The 18,861-nt window shown below is 46.3% G+C and overlaps 1 long non-coding RNA gene across 2 annotated transcripts; it reads left to right on the plus strand.

Annotated features, from left to right (window-relative positions):
- The first annotated feature begins 5,760 nt into the window (after window positions 1-5,760).
- Window positions 5,761-7,962, plus strand: LOC127614347 (uncharacterized). 2 transcript variants are annotated; one of them, XR_007966468.1, is made up of 2 exons: window positions 5,761-7,120; window positions 7,359-7,962. It is a non-coding gene; the product is annotated as an uncharacterized LOC127614347 (long non-coding RNA). The 2 variants fall into 2 exon arrangements; XR_007966469.1 differs by having other exon boundaries at window positions 5,761-7,080.
- The last annotated feature ends 10,899 nt before the right edge of the window (window positions 7,963-18,861 follow it).

Below are 18,861 nucleotides of genomic sequence, written 5' to 3' on the forward strand. Positions count from 1 at the left end.
TTTTATACATGTTTACATGTACGACATGAGCAATATCCATATGAACAACATTCGTTTCTAAAAATTTGTTCCAGTGCAGTCGCATATTTCCACCAGCGGGGGCATAAATAGGAACGGGGCCCGCGAGGTATCGGAATCAGGCCGATATTCGCCTTATTTCAAGGTACTGGGTACTCGTTAAGGTTGCTGATGCCAGTAACAGATACTTCAGCCGAGTTTTTTTTTTTTTCGGAAACTAACGACCTCTCACATTTATAAAATGAGATAAAAGTTAAAAAAAAAACATTTTTAAAATCCATAGTTTTTGTCACACATGAGCTTCGGGAGCCATTTTGAATGTGTTTGTTGAGGTGTCGCTCGACATCGGATCAAACAGCCGTTTGAGAAATTGCACGGAGCAAGTCGTGCAGTTGGGTTGCACCAATTTATTCAAGTTTTCTCAATTCCGACCTTCGGCTCGGCAGTGAAGGTGACCGAACTTGGGACCACCGCACCCGAAGACGGTGCACAGAGTCAGCTTGTACTGAAACCAAATCACAATAAATAAATCAATCAATCAAATCTGAAATTATTCATTCATTCATTCATTCATCTTCCATACCGCTTGATCCTCACTAGGGTCGCGGGGGGTGCTGGAGCCCATCCCAGCCGTCTCCGGGCAGTAGGCGGGGGACACCCTGAATCGGTTGCCAGCCAATCGAAGGGCACACAGAGACGAACGACCATTCACACTCACACCTAGGGACAATTTAGAGTGTTCAATCAGCCTGCCACACATATTTTTGGAATGTGGGAGGAAACCGGAGCACCCGGAGAAAACCCACGCAGGCCCGGGGAGAACATGCAAACTCCACACAGGGAGGCCGGAGCTGGAATCGAACCCGGTACCTCTGCACTGTGAAGCCCACGTGCTAACCACTGGACTACCGGGTAGCCGACCCAAATTAGCGAGATATTTCCATCAATACAATGTCCCAAAACTAGCTTCTACAAACCGGTACAGTTCAGTTAGCTTTAGTACGGTTTTAAAAGTTTTCCAAACGTCAACCCCCCCCCACCCCCAACCAGGTTGCCACACAGTACGAATCTGTTACTTTGCTTCCCTCGGAAAGTGAAGGCATAAAGTTTGGTAGTGCAATTAAAGTGAATCACGACTGTACGGCTGGTGGAAAGTACTGTGGAAACATTGACTCACAGCGCTTCAGGGACGCCGGGTCCAGCTGGCCCAAGACCTTAATTTTTAAAACATCTTCACCGTTACGACACCGAACGCAACGGGAGAAAACAAACTTTTACTCCGTCCGCAAACATAAATCCGGTGCAAACAAGAGCCGCAGACATCGCTGGCTCACTGCTATTGTACGATTCCAAAACCGCTCTAACCTGGGCTTGAAACCCTAACAATGGCTTGAAACTTCAAATCCTAACCCTTACCTAGTTCGGAAACCTTGACCTGAACACCCAAACATTTGTTTGAAGCCCTTGCGGACACTTGAAACCCTAACTGCTACTTGAAAACCGAATACTTTAATAGAAACCCTCATTTGAATGCCTAACTTGAAAACCGTATTTAATTCACAAATATGTGACGAGTGGGCATTGGATTCTATTTTTGAAATCATCCAAATATCCGAGTGTCCATTTTCTGCGTCGATGCGAGACGAGAGTGACACGTTTCAAGGGAATGAAAGGAGACGCTTTGATTGGTCATGACGGAAGTTGGCTGTGACCACGCCCACAGCAGCGCAGCCTTCCCCCTTTCTCTTCCTCTTCTGCCACAAAGTGCCACAAAAAAATCTGCAAGTACGCCACCCCCCCCCCGCCCCCCCTACGAAAAAACATTCTCAGAAAATAACGTGAATCTCGATCAGGCCTTGCGGGAGTTGTGCACAGTTGTCGTTCTCACCTAAGATACGGGCCGGAAACCAAGTGTGGCATTGCGGTGTCGACGTGTAGTACATTTTATTTTTGTCACATGCAACAAGTGCAGGAAGCCAAAAGAGAAGCAGTTGTGCACTTGCCGAACATAAAATGTGCAGGCAACGTGAGGTTCAAGTAGGTCAGCCCAAGTTCCAGCTGACGCGTGGCAAAAACCTCCCCAAAAACACAGCAGTGTTCAAATTCCGAATTGGTGTGACCCGCTTTCCTATTTTTCCATAAAATCGGCCAGACAATTTAATTGGCCGATTTTGTCTCGCTCTTAAAATCGTCAAAAAATGAACCGACATTTGGAAAATGGAAAAAAACGATCAATGGGCTCCGTTGGACAAAACAACGCACTTCGTTAGCCTCACTGTGTGTGTGCGTGAGTGCGTGCGTGTTTGTTTGTGTGTTTGCTCCCGAGAGAAACATTTTGTTCAGTTCTTGCATCCGGGCAGTGAGTCAAGGCTGCAATATATGTACCTGCTAGTAAATTGTTTACAAGTGGGGGATCGGGGGGGGGGGGGGGGGGGGGGGTTGTGGAGTTCAACTGAGTTCAACTTTCATGAGAATGAAGCGGCATTTTATTCAAGAAAAAAGTCATAATCACCCCAAAAAATATTTTGGGGTGGGGGGGTGGATAAAATCAAATTAATGAGCATTTTTGACAAAAACTTGGGCTCTAACTTGAATCTTGTGAGAAGTTGCATAGTCAAATAAAATGAAGCAAAAAAAAAAGTCAGAATCCGAGAATAAAATGATCTTCAGCGAATTAAGTTGTACTGTATTTATTTGAGGAAAGGTTTTGGAATTTAAAAAAAAAAGTTGCACTTTCATGAGAATGAAGCGACATTTTATTCAAGAAAAAAGTCATAATCACCCCCCAAAAAAATATAAAAAAATCAAATTAATGAGCATTTTTGACAAAAACTTGTGCTCTAACTTGAATCTTGTGAGAAGTTGCATAGTCAAACAAAATGAAGCAAAAAAAAAAAGTCAGAATCCGAGAATAAAATGATTTTCAGCGAATTAAGTTGTACCGTATTTATTTGAGGAAAGGTTTTGGAATTAAAAAAAAAAAAAGTTGCACTTTCATGAGAATGAAGCGACATTTTATTCAAGAAAAAAGTCATAATCAACCCCCAAAAAAATATTTAAAAAATCAAATTAATGAGCATTTTTGACAAAAACTTTGGCTCTAACTTGAATCTTGTGAGAAGTTGCATAGTCAAATAAAATGAAGCAAAAAAAAAAGTCAGAATCCGAGAATAAAATGATCTTCAGCGAATTAAGTTGTACTGTATTTATTTGAGGAAAGGTTTTGGAATTAAAAAAAAAAAGTTGCATTTTCATGAGAATGAGGCGACATTTTATTCAAGAAAAAAGTCATAATCACCCCCCAAAAAAATATAAAAAAATCAAATTAATGAGCATTTTTGACAAAAACTTGGCCTCTAACTTGAATCTTGTGAGAAGTTGCATAGTCAAATAAAATGAAGCAAAAAAAAAAAGTCAGAATCCGAGAATAAAATGATCTTCAGCGAATTAAGTTGTACTGTATTTATTTGAGGAAAGGTTTTGGAATTAAAAAAAAAAAGTTGCATTTTCATGAGAATGAGGCGACATTTTATTCAAGAAAAAAGTCATAATCACCCCCCAAAAAAATATAAAAAAATCAAATTAATGAGCATTTTTGACAAAAACTTGGCCTCTAACTTGAATCTTGTGAGAAGTTGCATAGTCAAATAAAATGAAGCAAAAAAAAAGTCAGAATCCGAGAATAAAATGATTTTCAGCGAATTAAGTTGTACTGTATTTATTTGAGGAAAGGTTTTGGAATTTAAAAAAAAAAGTTGCACTTTCATGAGAATGAAGCGACATTTTAGTCAAGAAAAAAGTCATAATCACCCCCCAAAAAAAATATTTAAAAAATCAAATTAATGAGCATTTTTGACAAAAACTTGGCCTCTAACTTGAATCTTGTGAGAAGTTGCATAGTCAAATAAAATGAAGCAAAAAAAAAAGTCAGAATCCGAGAATAAAATGATTTTCAGCGAATTAAGTTGTACTGTATTTATTTGAGGAAAGGTTTTGGAATAAAAAAAAAATTGCACTTTCATGAGAATGAAGCGACATTTTATTCAAGAAAAAAGTCATAATCACCCCAAGAAATATTTTGGGGTGGGGGGGTGGATAAAATCAAATTAATGAGCATTTTTGACAAAAACTTGGCCTCTAACTTGAATCTTGTGAGAAGTTGAATAGTCCAATAAAATGAAGCAAAAAAAAAAGTCAGAATCTGAGAATAAAATGATTTTCAGCGAATTAAGTTGTACTGTATTTATTTGAGGAAAGGTTTTGGAATTAAAAAAAAAAAGTTGCACTTTCATGAGAATGAAGCGACATTTTAGTCAAGAAAAAAGTCATAATCACCCCAAAAAATATTTTTAAAAAATCAAATTAATGAGCATTTTTGACAAAAACTTGGGCTCTAACTTGAATCTTGTGAGAAGTTGCATTAAAAATAAATAATAAAGTAATGTTTTGGGTTTTTTGTGCCTGCGGAAGTACAACAAAGTACGCGTCGATCTGTAGCGTTGCTAAAGCAAGGTGCGGCGACAGTTAGCTTCCCACGGTACGTTGCGACGAAGGCCGTACCGCCAGCAGGCAGTGAAGATGCGCTCTTATGCAATTTGGGCCTCGCGGGGGCTGCCAAGTTTCTCACAACGAGTTGTCAAAGCAGCGCCGGCCATAAAAGCCGACCTGTCAAACACGTCACGGGGACGTGGCGAAGCGCTAACGATGCGCTTGACGGGCTTTTAGCGCGGCGCAATTACGCAATTGTAAATACACACCCAGGTGGATCTCCGGCCCGAGGGCTGCAGTTTAGTTTTTGCCGAGGTAAGCGAATTGCCAGACGAGATATGAGATTAATTCCACATTGCTCCGAAAACTCCCAACACGTTTGCTGACGGGCCGCTCGCTCTCGCCACAACAACAACAGTTTCCGCGCCCGAAGGTTGCCGCCATCCTTTTGGCAGCCGGTTTGATTCTCAAGTGCTTTCACTCTACAGGGTTGACGCTCACCGATGGATCAAATGTTGATGTACGATTGTTTACTTGATTTTTGTTTTTGTTATTGGTTTTGTTTTGGTTCGGTCTATTATTCATAAAGTAAGTCATTAGCGAATGAGCTAAATGCACACAATTATTTTAGAAAACAAGCACATTTTAAAAATCGGTTGAAAATTTTGACTTCTATTGTTGTGAACGTTAAGGGACCCCCCCCCCAAAAAAAAACATCTTGTTCCAGATACAATTTTTTGTGCTCTTAGATACTACATACAATATATATTTATTATGTATATACACACACAGACCAGGGAAAATAAATATTTGATTTTTGGGGGGGTGACCTGGGGGGGTCACCATTCTGAAGTTCATTCATTCATTCATCTTCCGAGCCGCTTGATCCTCACTAGGGTCGCAGGGGGTGCTGGAGCCTATCCCAGCTGTCTTCGGGCAGTAGGCGGGGGACACCCCAAATCGGTTGCCAGCCAATTGCAGGGCACACAGAGACGAACAACCATTCGCACTCACACTCACACCTGGGGACAATTTAGAGCGTCCAATCAGCCTACCATGCATGTCTTTGGAATGTGGGAGGAAACTGGAGCACCCGGAGAAAACCCACGCAGGCCCGGGGAGAACATGCAAACTCCACACAGGGAGGCCGGAGCTGGAATCGAACCCGGTACCTCTGCACTGTGAAGCCGACGTGCTAACCACTGGACTACCGGGCTGCCCACCATTCTGAAGTTGACCATTCTGAATTTACTCAAATTTGAGAGAGTTGTGAACAAAAGTCTCCTCTGTGGTGCGTCATAATTCACCAGACATTTCGATTTCCTTGACGAGGATTTTAAAGTGGATGTAAAATCTGCTCAAAATCTCTTTTCCGATCTGGTCTGGATGGTGCGCATTTTCGGCTGTGGCGGCTGAAATGAGATTCGGTTGCATTCTGGAAATGACTTCCGTCGGGTTACTCGTCGCCGCCGTAGGATCGCACCGCAACATCAGCGCAATCAAAGAAGCGGAATGAATGAAAGCAGCAAAGCACGGAGCGCAAAGACATAAAGAAGAGGAGGAGGAGGAGGAGGAGGAGGAAGAGCGAGGGAGCGTTGCTTTTCAAGAGCAAAGCCGAGAACAAAAGGCCTCTTTGTGTTGCAGTGGCGAGCGCGGTGAAGTGGAGCCAGCGCTTTGGGAGTGTTTAACAGTGTGCACCGACTGCATTCCTGCCGTGTGATTACAAGACGCTTTTAATTTCCACTCAGGAAACCCGGCGACTTAACTCTTAGCGCGCCGCGCATTCTCTCGCGCTCTCTCCGCATCGCCGGCCGATTGGCTTTTTCCGCTCGGCGCGGCCGCGGCCCGCGCGCCGACGGCGAAAGTGCGCACGCCGACGATAGGCGCACCGTCGACGCGGTCCGACGATTGCCGGTCGCTTTCTCCAAAACGCTTTTGTGTCATTTGAAAACGCCGCAAAACAACGTCGGCCTTGAAAATGAAAAGGCCCGACAAGATGATTCGATTTGGAAAATCACATGAATGTTGTCACTTTGCAAGCTGAAAAAGTAGCATGTGACTATCGCTTAGGATTTTCCTGTTCGCCATGCCTGTCCTCCAACTACCATCTCGCAAAACCTGAGAGAATGACCCAACCACGACTGGACCCCGCGGGACCAGAGGCCTGGTCCCACTGCCACCCGTTCCTGTTCCCGGCGACGCAAGTGTTGCGGTCGCCCCCCGTTCCTGTTCCCGGCGACGCAAGTGTTGCGGTCGCCCCCCGTTCCTGTTCCCGGCGACGCAAGTGTTGCGGTCGCCCCCCCGTTCCTGTTCCCGGCGACGCAAGTGTTGCCATCGCCCCCCGTTCCTGTTCCCGGTGCCGTAAGTGTTGCGGTCACCCCCCGTTCCTGTTCCCGGCGACATAAGTGCTGCGGTCGCCCCCCCGTTCCTGTTCCCGGCGACGCAAGTGTTGCGCTCGCCCCCCGTTCCTGTTCCCGGCGACGCAAGTCTTGCGGTCGCCTCCCGTTCCTGTTCCCGGAGCCGCAAGTGTTGCGGTCGCCCCCCGTTCCTGTTCCCGGCGACGCAAGCGTTGCGGTTGCCCCCCGTTCCTGTTCCCGGCGACGCAAGCGTTGCGGTCGCCCCTCATTCCTGTTACCGGCGACGCAAGTGTTGCGGTCGCCACCCATTCTTGTTCCCGTAAGTGTTGCGGTCGCCCCCCGTTCCTGTTCCTGGCGACGCAAGTGTTGCTGTCGCCCCCCCCCGTTCCTGTTCCCGGCGACGCAAGTGTTGCGGTCGCCCCCCGTTCCTGTTCCCGGCGATGCAAGTGTTGCGGTCGCCCCCCCGTTCCTGTTCCCGGCGACGCAAGTGTTGAGTGACATTTACAACATTTCAGACTCTGAAACGTAATTTTTTTTTCCAAATACATTAGCCGTGCACCAATCAATGGATGAATCAACAATTCATTGATGATCAAATTCATCTGCAGCTATTTTGGTCCTTGATTTATTGTTTAGAAACATTGTTTTACTTTGTACTTTGACTAAAAAAAAAAAAAACGGAAAAAAATATTTTTGGAGCCCTTCTCAAAAGTAGATTTTAGTTTTAGTTTTATCCAATTCGGCTTTGTCCGAACCGTATTGCGTCGTATCACTGGCAATGTGCTGAAACTTTCTCTCATTTACAGCACTTGGGGTTCACTGTCATTCCCCCCCCCCCCCACCTTACCCGCTTTTTTTCTCCACTCTGCCACCCACCCACAGTATCCATGAATACAGGCGAAAAGATAAAAGTGTCATTTGTCAACGCTCTAAATCCGTCCCGCTCTTTTCTGTGCCGTCGTCTCAGCACATCGCTCGCTCCAATAATGAGGCTTGGCATTGTCCAAACGAGAAAAAAAAAAAATTTAAATCAATTCCAGGGTGGCCCAAGAAATACAAGACATGAAAAGTTTCTGAAAAGTGAAAAAAAAGGAAAAAGCAGTACAGGTCCAGGGTTCGCCCACCAGATTAGTCTTCCCCTCAGTAAGACACGAAAAAATATTTAATTAGCCCGGTGTTTTGTTTGTGTGTGTGTGTGTGTGTGTGTGTGTGTGAGGGCACCCTGCCCCCCACCCTCGCGTCGCCCCTTTCATCGGACTTCCATTTGCTTTTATCCCAATTTCAATATGCCCACTCGGCGTTTTTGTGGACCACCTCAAGGCTTATTCCTTTTCGTGTGCAAAACTTTTTTTGTCTCGTGACGCGGGAACGAACCAAATCAAAAGAACCAAAATTTCACGGGAAATTGGCAAAATTTGGAGGCGATTTTTTTTTTGGGGGGGGTGGTGTTTTGAGAACCTTTCACGGCTCATTTAGAAGTTTTTAGCCCCGCCCCAAAAAAACCACAAGCTACTTATCCCTGCCCCCTCCCCAGCTTTTTTAAGTCTTTTCTCAATTCCTGACCAAGCCCCCCCCCCCCCCCAGGCTCTGTTTTGTTCGTTGCGAAGCGATGCAGTGCGGGGGTACGAGAAGAAAGATGCCGTGGGGGATGAAAGGAAGGTGGGGCTGACAAGAGGTGGGGAAGGTTGGAGGAGGTGTGCAGTGAAAGTCGGTAGCACCCCCCCCCACCCCGCCGCCGCCCCTCCTCGACCAACTATCCCTCCTCTCCACTTTAACATCAAAGCTGCAGGCCTGCAATAGAATTCAATAGAGGCAATCTGCATTTCCATGGACCCCCCCCCTCCCTCCCACCCTCCTTTATCGCCCCCCCCACCCACCTCCACCAGGCCTCTTTGCCAGTCACTCACTCATCCCAGCCACCATACCTTTCACCCCCACTCATCCATTCACGATGAACTCTGGCCCAACAGTACTGAAAGGGTGACGGATTTTGTTCAGTCCTGCAAAAAAAATTTTTGTCACTGACAAAATTCAATGTCAGGTGATGACAATAACACAGCAGCAACCTTACTTTGGGGGGGGGGGGGGAAATCTAGCTTCGAAATGTGTGTTTGTATTCGCCGCCGAGCAGTTTTGCCAATCAATCATTTGAAGAGCTACTTTCCAAATTTTGGGGATTTTTTTTTCTTCTTTTTTTTAACCGACATCAACTGTATTTATTTCTTCAAATCACATTGTGTTTTTTTTTGGTCCACAAGTATAAATTTCCGTTAAAAATTTTGTATTTGCGAACGTATTGGATGAAAAACCTCTTCTGTATTTTGTCAAAATGTGCCTTACTTTAGCAGAAAAGCAGCATTAGCATCCAGCACTGTAGTCGGCTAACGTTAGCGTCTTTCTGTTTCTGTCAGTATCCAACCCCCCCCCCCCCCTGGCCCCCACCCACCCAAAATACAGTCGCTCATATTAATAATAGACACTCTGTACTCTTCTAATCCACGTGATACGAAAGTTAGCTTTTTGACGACTGACTATTTATTGTCCCTTTGAATAAGCGGTTAGCGTGGGCGGCTCTCGACATTTCTCTGAACTGTCAAACGTCTTCTTTTGGTTTTGGTGGCTTTTTCGCATCCCCCCCCCAAAAAAAAATTAAAAAATGGCTCCAATTTTCTCCCTTAAAACATTTCCTGGCCGCAGACTCACCCGCGGGCGATGCTAAGCGAGGATGACAGCCTTGCAAATACTTCAGTGCCAGAAACCTTCACCATGTGTCACGTCGCCTGCCAACAGGCGGGGATCATTCGTGGGGTTGTCAGTGAAGAACATCTTTATAAACTTATCAGGGGGTGGGGGGGGGGGGGGGGTTTGAACATTCCGCAAGATTTGAGACAGCGGCGGATGTTACGAGATAAGGGATGGTGATTGGGTGGGTGGGTCGGTAGGTAAGCTAGCTAGCCCTTAGTTGGCATCAATCATCTGACCGGTCAGTTTTTGCCGCTCGAGGAGTGGGAACGGGTTCATAGGACGCGTGCAGTTCTCACAGTTGCGCCGGACCCCCCCCCCCAACCCCCCCACCCCTACCTCCACTCTGCCTCCAGTGCGTCTTCCCTGGGCCAAGTTAGCCGTTAAATCCTTCTTGCTTCTTACTGATGACCCGTGAGTGATGTGGGGGACGGATCACATGGGTCCGTACACTGCCGAGGCTGGTAGATGAGTGGTCTGAAGGCAGGCAAGGAGGAGCACATGGCTAATTCCTCTAATTGGGATAATTAGATACAAATTCGGCGTCCCGGATTCATCGTTGCTCCCATAATCATTTCCAGGTTGGCGCTTGGCGCACACATAACCTACTGGAACCATCGTGCCCGACCCAACCAAGCAATGATTCTCTCACCCCACCAACCCTACCAGGCTGTACCCCCCCCCCCCCTCACCATACGGTAAATTAAAATATTCGACCGACCTACCGGCGGATTACCGTTGCGCTCAGGAGGTACTGCTGCATTCCTTCGAGTTGCCTGGGAAGCTTGATTGCAAATTAGTAACGAGCGACTTAGCGGCGCGAAATAAGGATTTGCCGCATTAAAATCCTCGTTTTGTTTTCGAAGAAAAGGGGACTTGGCGGATTAGAGGGGGGGGAAACAGGAAACGACAAAGTCGAAACCGCTTGAGCCACCGCTTGAGCCACCGCTTCACACCGCAAGCGCTCGTCTGGCCGGTCCGATCGATAACGCTCGTTAAATGCACGCGGCCACTGCGCATTTATTTGAACGTGGCGGGAAGTAGAAACCTCTCAAAGGAGGCTTTGTGAGACTTAGCCTGCCCGGCGCGCCGATGCGCTGTGAATTGCAAACGAGAGCTTCAGTACGCCAGCGATACACAAACAAAAGCGATTTTCTTTCCCCTCACCCTTCACAAGAAACATTATTAAAAAAAAAAAAAACAAACAAGGGCTGCCCGGTAGTCCAGTGGTTAGCACGTCGGCTTCACAGTGCAGAGGTACCGGGTTCGATTCCAGCTCCGGCCTCCCTGTGTGGAGTTTGCATGTTCTCCCCGGGCCTGCGTGGGTTTTCTCCGGGTGCTCCGGTTTCCTCCCACATTCCAAAAATATGCATGGCAGGCTGATTGAACACTCTACATTGCCCCCTAGCTGTGAGTGTGAGTGCGAATGGTTGTTCGTCTCTGTGTGCCCTGCGATTGGCTGGCAACCGATTCAGGGTGTCCCCCGCCTACTGCCCGGAGACAGCTGGGATCGGCTCCAGAACCCCCCGCGACCCTAGTGAGGATCAAGCGGTTAGGAAGATGAATGAATGAATGAAAAAAACAAACATTTAAGTGTATTTAGTGCATTAGATAGCCCATTTTCTGCCCAAATATTTGAACACAACATTTTAGCATTGCCTACCAGAATATATCCCGAGTCTCAAATAAAGTCCAGCAAAATCAAAGTAGCAAAAAAAAAAACAACCCAAGACAGAAAACAAAACATGACACGTGCACACAGCAACAACCAAATTGACCCGACACAGAGCGGAGGGGCATCCAGTCTTTTAAAGTGGCACTAAATACACAATGACCAACAGGTGTACAACTGCAGGCGGAGCCCTACAGTGCCACCTGTTGGTCACAAACAGATCCATGACATTACCTCCCCTCAACATACCGGCCAAACTACCTAATCATGTACGTTACTACCTTCGTTTAGCCTACCAACCGCCCAATGTCAAACTGCGTCCTCTGAGAAAAGGCTAGCTTTAGCATTAGCACAAAGTAGTCCACCAGACATTCTTCGAACGCGTGTTGCTAGCCCGTTGCTCTAAACAAACTGTAACTAAAGCCGTTTCGCTCGGCTCGTAAAACTTCGCTACAGTAGACCGCAGTGACTCGACAGTATATACACTTGGCGCAACAAAACAAAACAGACACACACACACTCCGCCTACTTTTTCCCCACTGTGCTTTCACTTATGCTAGCCCCCAACACCCCCCCCCCCCGACTTTTTTTTTTTTTTTACGATGCCCTGCTTCCTAATAAACTTTTTTGCGGCGTTTGGAATCCATTAGGAGCAATATCCCACTTTTCAAAACATCCTGGATCTTTGCGGGAGGAGGGGTGGGGGTGTGTGGGGGGGGGGAATTTCCATTTGTATTGAGGGCACAGCCAGAATGTCACAGGAACCAGGAAAAGAAGATGTCGCCGTAAATCCGTTTGGCAGCTGCTGACTGGAGGAACTTGTGTTTTTGTTTAAGGCCCCATCCAGATGCCTAACTGGAACTTTCCCCTAGACAAGCAATTGGAAAAAAAAAATAAAAATCAACCTGAAGCACCCCCCTTGAACATCTGACAGAAACGGCGCACCCCCCAAGTTTTTTGCAATTTTGCGCGGGCCCCGTTAGTCGATCAGCATCCACATCGGTTTGCGTGAGCGACAAAATTCGTGCCCGTTTTGTTGAGCATGCGCCCTCCATCTCCAAACGAAACTCACAAAAAATGTTTCGGTGATCATTGCACAAGAAAAAAAAAATGACATCAGAGCACATATTAGTGCTGCGCAATTCATCGACTTTCAATCGCGAGCACAATTTCGGCAGCCACGGTCAGATTTGCCAGAAAGATTTTTACGTTGCAAACGGCGGCTCTGATGCCAAACGAATCAAGCAGTTTCGTCAGCCAACCACCAGGGGGCGAGTTTTCACTCATTTGAGCAATAACTGTCATTATTAATCCTGCTATTGACCAAAATAGTTCGCAATTATCATTTTGCCTGAAATGAAGCTTTTTTTTAGCGTTTGTTTTTCATAACGATAACCCCCAAAAATTGCATTGCACAAAGTCGATTGAAATTCGATTCATCGTTCAGAATTGGACTCCTTTGAGGTCATTTCTGATCCGAGTCCTCGGCCCCGCCCTCGGTGAGCAGTTGTCAAAGCGTTTTTTTTTTTTTTAACTTTATGTGAAAAGGTGCGAAGGCCGATGTGTGAACAGACACCGAAACGTGTCGGATTTCTTCCGCTCTGTCGGAGCAAAACAAAAGAAACATTCGGTGCCAAGGCTCCGCTATCTGCGAAGTTTGTGGCCGCTTTTCTCCTCCCTCCTTTGAAAGTTTTTTTTTTTTTTTTTTTTAAATAGCGCTATTGTCAGGTATCACCTCCGTCCGACTCAGGTATTCCCACCGTATCAGTTGGAAGTGGATGTTATCGCGGTCCAAACAAACCGTTAATCCAATTCAGATAAGAGCCACTCGAGTGTCGCAAGCGATTGTTCCCACAGGGTCAAAGTGGAAAACACGAGGTGCCGCCAGACAAACGGGTGGCGGCGCGCCAGCCGGCGGAGCGAGGTGCGCCGGGTCGCCGACCAAAGGAGGAATAAACAACTTTTTAACAATAGTGCCTTCCGGCGAGCGAGCGCCTTTCCTGCATGCGCGCCCCCTCGCATGCGCCCTGGCTTCCTGTGGACGCTCAGACATGTGCCTGAAGCGGCAGCGCCTGCACGCAACGCTCCCGCCGAGAAGGAGCGCAACCTCTCTGCCGCACGCACCCCCTAACACAAGAGTACATCTGAATACAAGTCAAAAACAACAAAATCTGTCAACGTTTTCAAGATGAGTCACCTCGAACATCCCAGCGAACCACTTTTCCCTTCAATCAGCCGAACTTTCAGCATCTGGACAGAAATGGTGCACCCCCTTTGTTTTGCGCACCCTCTCGAAATAAATCAGAGGTCTAAATCTGTCAAAGGTGTTGATGGCGCACCCCCTCTATCCAACACACACCCTAAAAAAATAAATGTAAACACAAAAACTAAGTAGACATGGTGCGCCCCCTCTTTCCCGCACACACCCTTGAAATAAATCAGAGAAGGTCTAAATCTGTCAAATGTGTTGATGGTGCACCACTTCTCCACACTCACCCTCAAACCTCACTTTTAATCAACCATTCTCAAACATTCTACATCTTGACAGAGATAGCGCACCCCCTCTATCCAACACACACCCTAAAAAATAAATGTAAACACACAAACTAAGTAGACATGGTGCACCCCCTCTTTCCTGCACACACCATTGAAATAAATCAGAGAAGGTCTAAATCTGTCAAATGTGTTGATGGTGCACCTCTTCTCCAAACATCACTTTTAATCAGCTATTCTCAAACGTTCTACATCTTGACAGAGATAGCGCACCCCCTCTATCCAACAACACCCTAAAAAAATTTATGTAAACACACAAACTAAGTAGACATGGTGCACCCCCTCTTTCCCGCACACACCCTTGAAATAAATCAGAGAAGGTCTAAATCCGTCAAATGCGTTGATGGTGCACCACTTCTCCACACTCACCCTCAAACTTCACTTTTAATCGGCTATTCTCAAACGTTCTACATCTTGACAGAGATGGCGCACCCCCTGTATCCAACACACACCCTAAAAAAATAAATGTAAACACACAAACTAAGTAGACATGGTGCACCCCCTCTTTCCCGCACACACCCTTGAAATAAATCAGAGAAGGTCTAAAATCTGTCAAATGCGTTGATGGTGCACCACTTCTCCACACTCACCCTCAAACATCACTTTTAATCAGCTATTCTCAAACGTTCTATATCTTGACAGAGATAGCGCACCCCCTCTATCCAACAACACCCTAAAAAATTTTATGTAAACACACAAACTAAGTAGACATGGTGCACCCACTCTTTCCCGCACACACCCTTGAAATAAATCAGAGAAGGTCTAAATCCGTCAAATGCGTTGATGGTGCACCACTTCTCCACACTCACCCTCAAACCTCACTTTTAATCAGACATTCTCAAACATTCTACATCTTGATAGAGATAGCGCACCCCCCTCTATCCCACACACACACCCTAAAAAAATCCATTTAAACACACAAACTAAGTGGACATGGTGCACACCCCTCTCTCCCGAACGATTTCTGACCAACTCCAAATGATTGATGACATTCCCACGTCCAAACAGAGAAATCTGGTTCATGCGCCAAGGAGGGAGGAGGGGTGCGCAGGATCGTAAAAAGGAAGAAAAGGAGAACACAAGGCTTGTGGGTAATTACGGCGTGGGGCGGTGGGCGGGAGACGAGCGATTGGGGGGGGGGTGAGTGGGGGATGAGGGGTTGAGGCCAGATGTGCGAGGAATGTTCTGGCTGGAGGTGCGCGGGTGGGTGTGCGGTCGGAGTGACGAGCATTTGAATTACGCAGCCTGCAAGTCGTTAAAGAGGCTGTCAAGCCTCCAAGAGGTCCACAGCGTAGTTCGCAACGTAGCGCTTCCACACGACACAGGCAGTGCGGCCTCGGTGGACTTTGATTTGGATCTGGTTTGACTGCTGCTGTAAATTGGGGTCTGTCTTGGGGTTAGGGTTTCAAATGATGGTTTGAAGACAGGCGTAGGATTTCAAACGAGGGGTCGGTTCCCCAATTATGGTTTCGAGACGGAGTTAGGGTTTCAAATGATGGCTTCAAGACAAGAATGGAGTGTCGAGCAAGGGTTGGGGCTTCAAGGTTTGGTTCCAAGACAGTGAGAAAGTTTCGAGACAGGGTTGGGGTTTCAGGTTACGGTTTAAGACTTAGTTAAGGTTTCAGTTGACATGGGAAGACGCGGTTAGGGTTTCAAATCATGGCTGAGACGTGGACTGGGTTTCAAACGTGGGTTAGAGCTACAAGTTATGGTTTCAAGACAGGGTTAGGGTTTCAAAATATGGCTTCGATACAGGAATGGGGTTTCAAATATTGGTTTGGGTTTCGAATCGTGGCGCCAAGCCAGAGATAGGGGTTCAAGACAGGGTTGGGGTTTGAAATTATGGTTTCAAGCCAATATTAGTGTTTCAAAGTAGTCGATAAAGCCAAGGCCAAGGTTGCACGTTTCAAATTAAGGCATTAAGTCTGGTCTTGGGTATCAAAGTAGGGGTTTCAACCTTCTCCACGGTTTCAAACAAGCGTTTTAGGACAGGGTCAGGGTTGCAAGAAACCCACCGCCATTCAAACCTCATCAAGTTCGTGATCCTGACAGGGTTCGTGTTGGTAAGCAGGTTCAGGGTTTTCACAGCTTAGCTCCAGTTTTCAAACACAGTTCCAAGCCCGACCAATATCGTCTCCGATTCCAGACCCGAGTGTCAACAGGTCGCTAAATTCGGGAGTCAAGACAGGTTTATAGGTTTCGAGTCCGAGTTGGGCTTTTCAAACAAGTCAAGTCAGGGTTTTTTTTTCCGCGCCCCACGCCCGCACCCCCTCCTCCCACACACAAATAAATCCGGGGAAAAAAAAGGAGTCCACGCTTGACGTCTGATTGCCTTTAAGTCGACAGCGTCGCTGTTTGTTCAGCTGCAAGAGAAAAAAAATCTCGGAGAAGGAGGAGGAGGAAATGAAGAGAGGCCAAGACGTTGGTGTTTGTTCTACCGAGTAAGACGAGAGCCAGGAAACGGCTGATTGACTGCTCCCGCCTCGTGCCTCCCTACACCTGGACCCGCCTGGAACCTGCGACCCCCTCCACCCTGCAACAACCACCGCCGGGACACCTCTCGCGACATTTCCTGATGTCAGCATGTTGGCTTGACCAAAGAGGCTCACTCTTCCAAGGTTTCGAATGAGAGTTTCTGGAATGGGGAGGTGTCCCAGACAAAGGGGGAAGGTTTCGGAGAAAGGCTCAGGTTTCAAATTGCGGTTTTAGACAAGGATGAGGGTTTCAAAATAAGGGTTTCGGATAAGATTAGTGTTTCAAGAAAAGATTAGAATTTCAAATTGGGGTTCCAGGGAAACGGTAGGGTTTCAAGGCCGGATTAGACTTTCAAATTAGGGGTCCGGGCAAGGGCTAGGGTTTCAAAAAAAGGGTCTTAGGACAAGATTAGGTTTTTGAAATAAGAGTTGAGGGCAAGATTAGGGTTTTTAATCAAGGCTTCAAATCAGGGTTTCAAGACAAGATGAGAATTTCAAATTAGGGTTCCAGAAAAACGGTAGGGTTTCAAATGAGGGTTTCGAGACCGGCTTAGAGTTTCAAATAAGGGTTTTAGGCAAGGGTTGGGGTATCAAAAAAAGGGTCTTAGGACAACATTAGGGATTGTAGTCAAGGTTTCAAATCAGGATTCCAGTTTCTAATTGGGGTTTCAAGAATGGATTATGGTTTCAAACAAACTTTTTTTAAATCCTAATTTGAAACCCGATTTTGTCTTGAAACCGTACTATGAAACTCTCATCTGTCTTCAAAGTCAAATTTGAAACCTGAACCCCATCTTGGAACCATAATCCTCTCTTGGTCTCGATACCCGAATGAAATAAGTTACGTTAGTTTTGTGGGGGGGGGGGTTTGGTGGCGTTTCTTTTCGTTTTGTTTTTGGGTGAGCTGAGAGGAAGTGAGAAGTGCTGATGAGAGTCCGGAGCGGTAGGCCTGACGCAACGGCAGCGACATGAGGAAGCAAGGCACCCCCCAACCTCCTCACCCCCATCATGGCTACACGCCACCAATGGCACCATACATCCACTGTCACGACCCCCCCCCCTCACACACACACACACACACACACACACACACACACACACCTCCACCCTCAGCGTGTCCCCGCAGTGACTGGGGAAGTGTGAGCAGGGGCCCCGCCGTACAAGGTTAAACATCGAGCAAGTACTCTTTTGTTTTCTGGACACCCTGACTGTTCTTAGCTTTCATGCTCCACAATCTCCGCTTTGCTGCAACACACCCGCTGCCCTCTCTCAGATTTAAAAAAAAATCTTTTTTTGCACGTTGAAAATTTGTTTCATCGCCCCAACCCCGAAACTAACTTGGATTTGAAACCCCAATTTCAAACCTCTGTGTATACTTGACACATCGACCCAGTCTTGAGACCCAGATCCAGTCTTGAAACGCTCATTTGAAATATTAACCTTCATTTTAAATCCTAACCTTGGCCCGAAAACCTCATTTAAGTCTCTCAGTATATCTTGAAACCCAAACCATGTTTTGGAAAAACCAACACCGTCTTGAAACCTTATTTAGAACCCTATTCCTGTCTTGAACTAACTTCGATTTGAAACCCTAATTTCAAACCTCGGTGTATACTTGACACATCGACCCAGTCTTGAGACCCAGATCCAGTCTTGAAACGCTCATTTGAAATATTAACCTTCATTTTAAATCCTAACCTTGGCCCGAAAACCTCATTTAAGTCTCTCAGTCTATCTTGAAACCCAAACCATGTTTTGGAAAAACCAACACTGTCTTGAAACCTTATTTAGAACCCTATTCCTGTCTTGAACCAACTTGGATTTGAAACCCTAATTTCAAACCTCGGTGCATACTTGACACATCGACCCAGTCTTGAGACCCAGATCCAGTCTTGAAACGCTCATTTGAAATATTAACCTTCATTTTATACCCTAACCCTGGCCCGATAACCTCATTTAAGTCTCTCAGTCTATCTTGAAACCCAAACCATGTTTTGGAAAAACCAACACTGTCTTGAAACCTTATTTAGAACCCTATTCCTGTCTTGAACTAATTTGGATTTGAAACCCTAATTTCAAACCTCGGTATAGACTTGACACATCGACCCAGTCTTGAGACCCAGATCCAGTCTTGAAACGCTCATTTGAAATATTAACCTTCATTTTAAATCTTAACCCTGGCCCGAAAACCTCATTTAAGTCTCTCAGTCTATCTTGAAACCCAAACCATGTTTTGGAAAAACCAACACTGTCTTGAAATCTTATTTAGAACCCTATTCCTGTCTTGAACTCTACAAAAATGTCGACTCCATATCGGCGTTTGCGGGCTTGCGTAATTTGGTTGGTTTTCGCGAACGTTGAACGCCTTTGGTAGAAGTGGCGGCTTTGAATGGCAGGAAGAAGGCCCTGCAAGGCGGCAACACGCTTCGGTGGCCAGCAGATGTTCGGGCTTCCATCGGCTTTTCGGGGCTAGTAAAGGCCAATTAAGAGCCGCTCGTAACGAGGCTGGCAGGCACCCCATAAACTGTCTGCTTCCCTGAAAGAGTCGCTCATTAGC

Source organism: Hippocampus zosterae, chromosome 14 (assembly GCF_025434085.1).
Source record: "Hippocampus zosterae strain Florida chromosome 14, ASM2543408v3, whole genome shotgun sequence".
Lineage (NCBI taxonomy): Eukaryota > Metazoa > Chordata > Actinopteri > Syngnathiformes > Syngnathidae > Hippocampus > Hippocampus zosterae.